The 12,524-nt window shown below is 36.8% G+C and overlaps 1 protein-coding gene across 4 annotated transcripts in view; it reads left to right on the top strand.

Moving 5' to 3' along the window:
- LHPP (phospholysine phosphohistidine inorganic pyrophosphate phosphatase) overlaps window positions 1–12,524 on the top strand; it is a 133,398-nt gene that overhangs the window by 61,908 nt on the left and 58,966 nt on the right. Inside the window, exon 9 of one of the 4 annotated variants that reach the window (XR_014492733.1) lies at window positions 1,571–3,001. The exons of the other annotated variants lie outside the window; for them this stretch is intronic. The gene's annotated coding sequence lies outside the window, so the exon portion shown is untranslated. Of the gene's footprint in view, window positions 1–1,570; window positions 3,002–12,524 lie in introns of those variants that run through there. 4 annotated transcript variants of the gene reach the window in all.

A 12,524-nucleotide genomic window follows, 5' to 3' on the forward strand; every position in this document is an offset into this window, starting at 1 on the left:
CCATCTTAGATTATGGTTGTTAAAGTACTAACTGTTGGAGCATACAGATACTTCTCGCCTTACAACGGTTCATTTAGTGACCATTCAAAGTTACAATAACACTGATGAGGACTTCTGGTTTTTGCATCTGCTACGTATGGCTGCGCAAGAGTGGATCTCCGCTCCCCATAGCTAGTTCCTTCTTGCTTGGGGGACCCTAGATGGCTCCGAAGTTGCCCCGGAGAGGTGACTATGAAGGAGGGGCCCCCCATCAATCACGAAGCGGCAGCAATCACTTTGTTAGTTCCAGGGAAAGCCCTCCAAACCCGACAGGAGAAAGGCTAATGTGAGATCAGCGTCTAGCCCAAGCTGCTTGCAGCTAAAGTCCCAGAGCACGAACGTAAACATAGGTGAACAGCGTGCTTGGAATTGGTGAGAGTACTGATCTTCTTTCTTCTACTATTTAAATCCTTGAAAAGATCACCAAAGCAAAAAACAACTCCAGAAGTGAAGGGAGGGGATTATATATATCCCCATTCCCTTACAGATGGAAGTGGCGAATTAACATAAAAGGTTGAAAGAGATATACTAAGATTTGATTTAAAATATTTCAGTCTGGACAAATGTAGGAACTAAAAAACTGTCAAGATTATACCCTGAAATATTTCTGATGGAATTATGAAAATATATAACAAAAATAACTTTTTAATGGAAAGAAAAACTGAAAAAAGAAATAACTGCTGACACCTAGTGGAGAATCAAAGAATAGAATACTAACAATAAAGACTCAGAAATTGGCAGAATGCCCAGAAACAAAGAAAAAATTGTTCCTTTGAATTGCAAATAATCTTGAAGACAGCTGGGAACAAAGGAAGCGCCAGCTATAAGATTAAAAAGTGTTTGAAAGAAAGAAAGAAAAAACCTAAGAACTGTTTATGGAAAAAAAAACTTTGGCTTTTTGGCTAATCTTTTAGAGGAGAATTTGCAGGATTTAAAGTGGCTTAATATACTGAATCTGTAATTTTGACTGACTGATAAATTGACTTTTCAATTAAAACATTGATGAAAGATTATTTGAAGGGGGGAGACAACATGGATATCACATATGTATCAAAAAATGACAGGATGCCGTATTCAATATTTTCTCCTGGAAGACTTAGCCTGGAAAATCAAGGGCCTCCAGAAGCAATATTTCAAGGCAAGATAAATACTTTCCCAGAGGAAATATATGTAATGTTAGGACAAATACAAATGACAATAGATTCAAACCACGATGAAATTCGAAACAACTTTGAGGATTTAAATAAGCATATTTCCAATCTAAATCTACAATTAAAAAGCACCCAGGAAATAACAACAAAGGAACAAACAAATCAGACAGCAGATTACAAACTAGAAGAGTATGATCAAATTGATGAAATAACAAAGGAAAAGAATTGCAATTTGACACAAACAGGAAAAAATCTACAAGGTTCTGATACAACAAGAAAAATGGAATTATTAGCAGAACTATTGAAGTTTGTGGGAACAAAAGTAATTTATCTTACTTACTTCATCTTTTGTATTCTCAACAACATTTGTAAAAATATAGGAACTGTTGGGTAAACTGATTCCATCAACTTGGAAAATTACTTGGCAAAAGAAGAAGATCAGAGACAGATACAAGAGATTTGACTCGCCCTACCAGATGGACTATTACGTGAATAAACATTTCTTTGAATATGACTAAAAAAACAGAAAGGTTCAAAGATAAAGGGGCCTTATAACAAGAAAGATAATGAGATTTAAGTAATACAGTATGTTTTATAATATATTAAATGTTAAAATAGTAGGTTGATGTAACTTCTATTAATATATAAGTAAAATATAAACTGATTAAAAAGGATGTTATATCTAGATACTATAAGACAGATAAAAAGTATAGTATTTTTATAATGCATGACATAAGCCTTGGTGGAGCAGTGGGCTAATGCCTCCTTAAGTAACACCAGCTGCCTGCAATTAGTGCAGGTTCGCATCCCACCAGGCTCAAGGTTGACTCAGCCTTCCATCCTTCCGAGGTAGGTAAAATGAGGACCCAGATTGTTGGGGGCAATTAAGCTGACTTTGTAATAATGCCGCTTGGGGTGTGTGTGAAAGCCCTAATAAGCAGGCATATACATAGAATGAAGGCTACTGCTAAGCTTGTAAGCCGCCCTGAGTCTTCGGAGAAGGGCGGGATATAAATGGAATTAAAATAAAAATAAAAAAAATAAAATATTGGGAGGATGTACCTAAATGGGAAAATTTAGACAGTGAGATAACTAATATGAAGAAATTATGACTGGTAAGAATTGGATTGAATATAAGGGAATCTAAGTGAACAAAAATTATAAAAATAGGATCTATGCTGAACTAATGAGATGATGGTTATGAGAATAATATAAGCTGAAAAAAATGTTATATACAGAGATTATTATTTGTATAAATATAAAAATGCCTATACCTAATCATTTATATATTGAAAATATTAAGAACTAAATTTTGGCTGAGGTTGAAGAAGGAAAATACAAACGGAAGAAGGGATCAAAGAAATGTATTATTAATTAATATATTAATTATGGAATTATCAAATTTAACCATTATTGACTGTTAAGGCTACAGAAGTAAATAAATTAATCTAAAAGTAGGAGTAGAATTATATTAATATTATTGTGGAATTGCCCTCATTTTAATAAATGCAGTTAAGCCATTTATGTCTTCATGTAGCCATTTTAATTCTATTTATGTATGGTATTTCTTACATGTTAACTATCATATTTATTCTCTGATGCAGTCATGCACCCAACAAGTTTTTGATACAGACATAACTGTATGACATTGGAAACCAATCTCTTCAAAATGTATGCATCTTAATCTTACATCTTTTATAAAATGTATCTTAGATGTTCCTCAACAAGAAGAAAGCTGCTATGCCATAATTATGCCTGTACTAAAACCACTGCATGTGCTTCTTTGATCACAGAGTTTTCCTTTTCTATAAAACATGTATAACAACAAATTTATCACCTGATAAACTCACATAAATCATTGGAGAAAACATCTAAATCCGATTTTGGTTATTCAGCTTGTGACAGACAACTGACTTAGAATGTTCTGTAAATTCTCAATTATAGTCCTTTAGCCTCAAACTCCAAAGCAATTATCAAACCTCAGGTCTCAAGAGTAATTTTTCTAAAATTGAGAAATGAGCTATATCAGAGGTCCCCAATCCCAGGGCTGCAGCTCATTATCGAGCTGCAGCCCATTTGCAATTGGGCCATGGAAGTGACCGCATGCACAGCTCCACTTGCATGAGCGGTGGATGTGCATGAAACTCCATTTGCATGAGTGGCGGGTATGGATGCCTGCCATTCACACTAATGGAACTGCCCGCGCTCACCCACTGTTCACGCCCACCCACCACTCACCCTCCCCACCAGTGGTCCACCAAGCCTGAAAGATTGGGGATTGCAGGGCTACATGCAAAGCTTGGCCAAGAGAAACTTAACCTCCCCTTAGTTCTATCAAGGTCCGCATACTTGAATTGGGTACTGAGAATATGGGGAACTGAGAAAAGTGTTTCTAATTTCTAGTCATCTTGATCTGTGGGTTACTTTTGGTCACTGTGGTTTTAGGTAGCTGACTTGAGCCACAATTAATTGAATGGGCTATGGTTTCCATTCCCCAAATATTCTATTTTTTTTCCTGTACTACAGCTAAAAATTGAGATAATAGAAAGCTTCTCTTGTGGGGTGATTCCAATGTTATGTGAGATGTCATTAAACTTGGAAAATCCTGTAATTAACCGTTTCATTACTACTCTCTTCATATTTTGTATACTTATTGCCATGACCTAGTGCAGGGGTAGGCAACTTGGCTCTTTTATGACTCATGGACTTCAACTCCCAGAATTCCTGAGCCAGCCATGCTGAGGGGAAAGGGAGAGGTTTCCAAGCTGAGCCATGCTGGCTTAGGAATTCTGGGAGTTGAAGTCCATGAGTCATAAAAGAGCCAAGGTTGCCGACCCCTGACCTAGTGCAATGATATAGCAAATGAAGAAAACAAGAACAAAATCACTTGCGGAACAAAACTAAAGAGCACAGCCTGTAGGATATGCTGAATTGTAGGTTATTGGTTTTCCCTGCATCATCTGTTTGTTAAGCAGTCTCTCTACCACTGCCGCCACCAAGTAGTTGTCTTGAAATCTGTAAATGCTTTGCTTCTGAATACAAATGATTTAGTCATTTCATTGCCTTCCATAAGGTTAGGAGAAATTAGGTTCCTTCTTCTGGAGATTTTTAAGAAGAGACTAGAGGGTCAGTTGTCTGAGATGGTATAGGTTCTCCTGCTCTTGCAGGGGACTGGACTAGAAGACCTCCAAGGTCCCTTCCAGCTCTATTCTATTCTTCCGAACGTAGAATAAAGAGAAATTAGCTTGCCTAGAAGTGTGAGCTATATAAAGACATACTTGTTCACTCTTCTTGCTGCTTGGTTAATGCTTGTTAATCCTGACTTTTCTTTATTTGCCTCTTCCCCCTCCTCTAATTATTTTCTACAACTCAAAGCAGCATATGTAATGTTCTTACTTCCTATTCTCTTCACCACAACAACTTTGTGAGGTCAGTTGGACTGAGAGACAGTGATTGGCCCCAAACCACCTAGAGTAGACCAGGCATGTCAAGCTGCTAGCCCGCAGGCCAGATGCATCACACCGAAACCGCACCCACCCCATTGCCGGCAATGGGGGGAAAGTCCCAATATGTCACGCAAGGCCATGTGTCGTTACGAGTTTGACATGCCTGACCTAGACATTCCATGTTTGATTCCTAGGACTGGAGTATTCTTCTTCTGATCAGGATTTTTGTGTTTAGAATATGTTTAACAATAAAATACGTAATTCCCTTCTGACCGCTAGCAAAGCACGGGTAGTATTTGTGGTTTTAGCTAAGAATAGATAGTTTATCTACTTGTGTGTATTTTCAGTAACTTTTCTGAATCTAAAAATTCTTTTTTCCATTAAAGCATAACAACCAAGTCAATACTTAGTTAAAGGGGGGGAAATTCCAGTCTACAATCCCTGTTCTAGATATTGTATAAATACTTTGGAAAACTTGATCGCAGAAGACCTTACCATCATATTAAAACAGTTTAGTGAGCTTAGGTTGCAAATATTAACAACATGGTTTGCGGGAGGTTAATGAGGCAATTATTGTAATCCATACTTCAATTAATATAATTGTACTTATGAATCTAATGCAATCCAAAGATCACTCAGTCATTAGTTAATTAAGTCAGTACCAATTAACATTAAAACAACCTTTTAATTGCCTTCATGTCCTTTCATATGGCCTCCATAGAAGATGACAAAAAGAGGTAAAGTCATGCTATTTACTTTGGTTTATAACTAGATAAACCAGTTTCTGAATCAGGGTTTCACATTTGGATCAGCTGAATCAAACATATTCAAATACAGATTTTGTGGTAGGCCCTATAATACTCAGATTATGAGTGCAGTTACTTTGTTTAACAATTGTACTGGTTTCCAAAAGAAAATACACAATAAAAGGTTAATAAAATTATTACACCATATTTAAGTAGATTCCTGATTCATAGAGAGCATTTAAATGTATTTCATGCTTGTACCCTGCACACCCTTTCATACAAACTGTGCCTTAGGAAAAACAAGCTTGAATTTAAAATTGACTTGGCTATGGAGCTTTATTGCTGATAAATATGTTGACCATATTATCTTATGTTGTTACTTTCCAGTTTTGCTATTTGTAGTATTGGGCCTGGATGGAGCTTTGCAACGGGCTATTTCCCCATCCATGGGAGAACTAGCCTTATCACTCCTCTTGCTTTTTGAACTGGAGATCTAGTGCAATGTTTGCCAACCTTGGCAACTTTAAGATATGCGGATTGATTAGGACATTTTGGAAGTTGAAGTTCACATATCTTAGTTTCCTGGGTTGAGAAACACTGGCATAGTAGATTTCATAAACAATGATGTCAGGAACCTGATCATAATCCTATTAGTCAGTGTCTAATCAGCTTCACAATCCCTGTTTTTAAAACAAACAAGCAAACCACCTGACTTGATTGTCCCAGCATGTACAAGTGTCCTGCCCTGAACTCTTGTTTCATCCACCTCCCATCTCCTTAATTCAAGTCATCCATTACTTTCTTTCCACATGCATGTGCACACAAACACATACATACTTTATTGCAGGCTTCCAACATGCAGTGCCATGCCATTTTTTCAGTTTGGGGCTGAAGGGGTTGTTATTTCAGGAGTTGCCATAGTTCAGGAGATTGCCGGTGTTGACTTTTATACTCTCTTTTTGGTTGGTTGAAAGTAGTTTCTGGTTGGCTATTCCCTGGCTTTTTTTTTAGAGTTTTGAAGTCAATAGGAGTGAAGATAATGAACATGAACCTCAGAACGGTAGAGAGAATGGGAAATTTAGATAATATCTTATGTAAATTGTCCAATGCTTTTGGAAGGGATGTGATCGGGAGAGGAGGGTCTAACTCAGGAGTTGGCTGGCCCAGAAATTCTGGGAGTTGAAGTTGACAGGTTGTGAAGAGACCATAGTCACCCACCACCCAGTCTAACTCATAGATAGTAGTAACCAGAGTTTGTTGAAATTTAGACATAAACATAAAAAATGACTTGAAAACAGACATGGAAACTTGCCATTTCTTTGTAAATACCTCAGCGCTTAAGACACTGGTCTTGTCAGCTGGAAAGCCAGCAGCTCAGGTTCAAGACCTGAGTGCCATGCAATGGGGTGAGCTCCCATCCTCGCTCCAGTTCCCACCAACCTAGCAATTTGAAAGCATGCAAATGCGAGTAGATAAATGGGTACCACTTCAGTGGGAAGGTAACAGCACCCCATGATGTCATGCTGGCCACATAACTGCGGAAATGTCTTTTGACATCACTGGCTCAATGGCCTTAAAATTGAGATGAGCACCGCCGCTTATACTCGGCAATGAATCATGGAGTAAAACCCACAGGACTCCTTTACCTTTACTTTTTAACATGCTAAGACTGACTACTAAATGGAAGTGTTATATTGAACACATGAAATGACACAGTAGTAAGAATGTGGTGTCTCACCTTTTTTATTAGAAAACATAATGCAGAAACAATACCATAATGGGAAATAGCAGTGAATACACTTGATCAACCTGATACTTCAGAATCTCTTTCAACTATTTAATATGACTCTAAGTGGAATTAGAGTCAATAATGTTCTTGTGATGCACCTTAATGAGTGCATTAAAGATGGCAATGAAAAAATAAATACTTGCGATTATGACTGATATTCTTTTCACTATTCAGAAAGAAATGGAGGAAAGTGACAGCTGTGTTTGTAGCAGAAGGCATTCAGAAGAAATTATGAAAAGGAGACAAAGTTAGTGTGATAAGTTGCCATCAATTTATCATTTCTGTTTTGGTCTGTTGTTAGCAGTTGGTGAGATTTAATTCCACTTTCTTTCATGTTGTCATATTATCACGGATGCTTTATTGTATTATGTTGTATTTATTTTTATTTATATAGTGGGAATATTTTAATGTATTTGAAGGGTAACTGGTAAAATGCCAAGAATTTCTCAATTTGCAGCTTAGAGAAGTCTTAAACAATGAGTTAATCAGTTCTATGGAATATCTTCATTAATCTCTTTGCAGGCTAATCATCTTTTCAACCAATAGCATAAATATAGAGAAAGCAGACAAGGCAGGAGCCTTAGGGCTCATAGGCACAAAGGTCCCACCTTTTTCTCCCATACAGTCAACTCCTTGTTCAACAGTTTCAGCAAACGTGATACATAAGGTAGGGTGTACCTGAGTCTGTACAAAACTAGGTGACCACTAGATGGCAGCAAGTAGTATTTTCTGTATCTCTCCATTGCCAAAGATGCTTATAGCAGGGGAGTGGCACAGAGATAGGAGGATGCAGCAAGTAAGGAGGAGCTAATGCAGCACATCAAGTATATGATCTATTTTACAGATGCATTCTAGGTAAAGATGCTCGATTTATGGCTTCAGAATTACCCCCTGGAAAAAGAGCAGGAATCCCCAGTCCTGCTTTTTTCTTTCTTGACCCCTGGCTATTCCACTATTTCTGTCTCTAATGTCCTACTTGTCTGCCCTACCTGCAGAGACAAGTATCTTTTGTGAAAGAAAAAGTTACTTTTTCTGACTTGTAAATAAGCCAGAAAATTTTTGGATTGAAATACCTAAGGTAATGTAAAGAGCTTCAAAGGCCAAGAGTCAACTGAAACCAGAGCTTTTCTTATTGGGACTAATGGACAAAGAGTTAGAAAGACTCATGGATGATAGTTCTTGTACATGGTTATGGCCACAAGATTACTATATGCACAAAGTTGAATAGACTGGCAGAACCTAGGGGCAGAATAAAAAGAGGGATCAGCCTAGAATCCCTCCATAGTCACAAGTGGACTAAGTCCAGCCACCCTTGAATACCACTGACCCTCATCTAGCTTCAAGCAGGAGCTAACTGTTATGCCTATACCTAGGTTTTTAAGCAATACATCTGTTTAACTAGACCTTCACGTATGGACCTGTGCTTTCCCACTTCCCTCTAGGAACACAAAATAATATACATAGAACTCCTTCCTGTATTTTTTTTCCTACAGCAGCAACCCTGTGACGTTGAGGTGAGATAAAGTGGTAACTCCAAAGTCATCCTATGAGTTTCCATGGATAAGGCTAGACTTTAATTTAGACTTTCATGATACTAACACATTGTATATTTAATACATCTCAAAGATTAGCATAATATGAATGTATTTGTGCTAAGTGCTGAGACTAATGTTTCATTACCAAGGTGTTTTGCTGTTACTGTTAACTATATTCCAAGCCTAATTTTAAGGATACTTTCTTCTTTAAATAGATAAATTTTAATATTCTTCTCTAGAAATATGTGCATTAACCACTTTTGATCATTAATTCCAAATTGAATTTGTCTTTCCGAGGTTGGGCTTTGATTTGGAATTTACAGAGGTTGGCTCTAGACAGCTGAGAGTGTACCGGTATCTTAAGAAAGCAAAAATAAATGAAACCTGAAAATATTTTTGCAAAGTACTTTCTTACGCATTTGCAGCAGACGTGGAGTTGTCTGCCAAATGTGATTCCAGAAGAAACATGAAAGAGACGTCTGTCTTTTGTTCATTTCTTCCTTCAGGAAGGAAATGTTATAAATATAACAGAACAATTGTCTCCATTTTAATAAAATAGACAATTATTCAAATGGATACTTTTGGCTGGAGCCATATTCAAAAATCTTCCCTCTAACTTATAGCTCCTTGTGCATCAGTTCTCAAAGTCTTCTTTAAATCATAACATTTAAAAGTCTGTATATTGAACTGAAATGTGACAGCAACAATCCAAACTAAATCATTTATAAGAATACATGGTATTACCAACATACTTGATTATGGGTTGAAATGTCACTAAGAAAACATAATAAAATGTCAAAAGTTATTCAGCAAAAGCCTTTCCTTGAATACATATGCTACATCACCATATATAAATTATTTTGCAGAAGTTTATAATGGATTAATTGTTACTAGGCTTTAGGATGGTGATAGCATACTAGGATCATTTTTGGTTGTTCCAAATAATGGCATTATTTTGGGGATATATGTGCACACAGTAGCAGAGTAGATGAGTTTGTATTTGTTTCACTGATCACATAAGTAGAAATTTTAAGATTAGGACTAGTATGCAGCATCAGAAAAACTAATACCATTATTGAGAATTGTTAGAGACTTTCAGTATTAACATGTTTAATAGAAATGTATTATCCTGTAACTAGGATGCTGTGTACAGCAGGGCTGTGCAACCTTAGCAACTTTAAGAGTTGTGGACTTTAACTCATAGAATTGTTCTCAGGTGTAGATTGTTGAATAATTAATAATAATAGCAACAACAAAGATGCCTCACAGAAATAACATTAAGAGTCTGGATGAGAAAGATTACTACAAATACTTGGGTATCCTTCAAGCTGACAACATCAAGCACACTGAAGTCAAGAAAAAGATTAGAGGTGAATATATCAAGAGAGTGAAGAAGATCTTAAAGTCCAAACTCAATGGAGGAAATACCATGAAGGCAATCAACACCTGGGCAATTCCAGTCATTAGATACACAGCTGGAATAGTGGACTGGTCTCAAGCAGAACTAAAAGCAATGGATAGGAAGACCAGAAAAATAATGACAATAAATCATGCCCTTCATCCACACAGTGACATTGATAGACTCTATCTACCAAGGCAAATAGGTGGATGTGGAATGCTGCAAGTACATCAGATGGTTGAAGAAGAAAAAATGGCTTTGGAAGAATATCTGAAGGACAATGATGAAGATGCACTAAAATTAGTATATCAGGAAGGCTTACTGACTACTGGAGAGACCAAACTGGCCTACAAGAAAGACCAAATGAAGAACAGAATAGACACATGGGAAGACAAAGCACTACATGGCCAGTACATTAAAAAAAATAGCTGGGAAAGCAGATAATAACAAGACCTGGCTAAGAGCAGGAAAGTTAAGGAAAGAGACCGAGGGAGTAATTCTGGCTGTACAAGACCAAGCCTTAAGGACAAGTACATATAAAGTCAAAATTGAGAAGACAGCAACAGACAGTAAGTGCCGCCTATGCAAAGAAGCTGAAGAAACAGTGGACCACCTGGTAGCTGCTACAAGAAGATCGCACAGACTAACTACAAGCAGCAGCATGACAAAGTATCAACAATGGTGCATTGGAAGATCTGCAAGAAATATAATTTGCCTGTAAGCAAGAACTGGTGGGATCATAATATAGAGAAAGTCATAGAAAATGATAAAATTTAAACTGCTCTGGGACTTCAGAATTCAAACAGACAAGCACCTGCACCATAGCACCCCGGACTTAACAACTGTCGATAAGAAAGACAAAAAAGTCTGGATAGTTGACGTGGCAGTCCCTGGAGACAGCAGAATAGATGAGAAAGAACTGGAGAAGATAACAAAATACAAAGACCTACAAATAGAAATAGAAAGACTGTGACAAAGGCAAGCAAGGGTAGTACCAATAGTAATAGGCGCCTTGGGTGCAATCCCAAAACAACTGGAGCACCACTTGAGCACTATTGGCATTGACACATTTGCCATTAGTCAAATGCAAAAGGTGGCCTTACTAGGAACTGCTTCCATCCTGTGATGATATCTGTAATACCATCAAACATCCACATCTGCCTATCCCAGGTCCTTGGTAAGCCCTCGATAGGTAGACCAAAATGCCAAATCCAGTCTGAACATCTGGCTGACTGTGCGATGATCAATAATAATAATAATAATAGTTGGAAGGGACCTTGGAGGTCATGTAGTCCAACCACCTGCTCAGGCAGGAAACCCTATACCATTTCAGACATGATGACAATGCTTATACTTCATAGATACTCACCACTCCTTAAAGGTATCTTATCCTTGCTGTACAAATGAAAAAGGTTCAGGAAATGGCAGCAAACTAATTAAGATGTTGGAGCACAATATTTATAAAAGCATTCAACACTTTAAAATGGAAAAAAGGGTGCATAGGGGGAATATGCTAAGTACAAATGCTATTATTTATCTTATGGGGAAAGTACAATTTTTCACTTTTACAAGGAAACAGTTTTTCCCCATTAAATTGATTGACAGTGCCTCTAGGATAAATAAAAGGAAGCAACATGTCATAGGATACAATATAAACTCAAATAATTTTGAGTACACTATAAGCTGAAAGAATTTCTTACTGCATTCCTTGGCAATGATGATAGCTACTAGTTTATATAACTTTAAAAAGGGATTAGATAAATTTATTGAGGATTACAGACATGAAATACAATTTCAGAGTTAAAATAGACCTTTTTTTAAAGTGTAAGCCATTTGTTTTCTGAAAAATGGATTGCTCTCAAGTTAAAATTATTCTTTTAGTGTAATAATATTTCCTAAACATGGAGTTGGCAATACTTACTACCAACTGATCAAATTTGAACCAGTTAACAGGCATAGGGGAACAATACTTGCTATTTCCCTTAAGGGCAGATGGCTTTTACAAACCGTTTGTAGCACGGAGAATTGTACTATATAAGTAGTTTATTCATGTTAAAATACTTTCTGTTTTAATTGTCCTTGTGTTGAAGGATTTGTTTTTAATTATTATACAGGATAATGTCTCAAGATTGTCTTTCATTTAATTGATACCTTCCCCCCCCAAGAAAGTTAAAAAATGGTTTACTCCTGGAGAAAACATATTTGGAAAATACTTGAAACTGCACCTGATTTTATAAACTACACTGTTTTAAGTTGACTACATCTGGACTGCAAAAGTCAAGACAATCACTACACATTAGCCGAGTCTTAAGAGTAATCTGGGTTTTTTTTAATTACCATCTAGTGTTAATCTAGATTTTAATACTGAATATAAGGTAAAAGTGTCAAATCTATTTAAAACATTTATATATTTCTTATA

The sequence above is a fragment of the Vipera ursinii genome (genome assembly GCF_947247035.1).
Source record: "Vipera ursinii genome assembly, chromosome: 5".
Taxonomy (NCBI): domain Eukaryota; kingdom Metazoa; phylum Chordata; class Lepidosauria; order Squamata; family Viperidae; genus Vipera; species Vipera ursinii.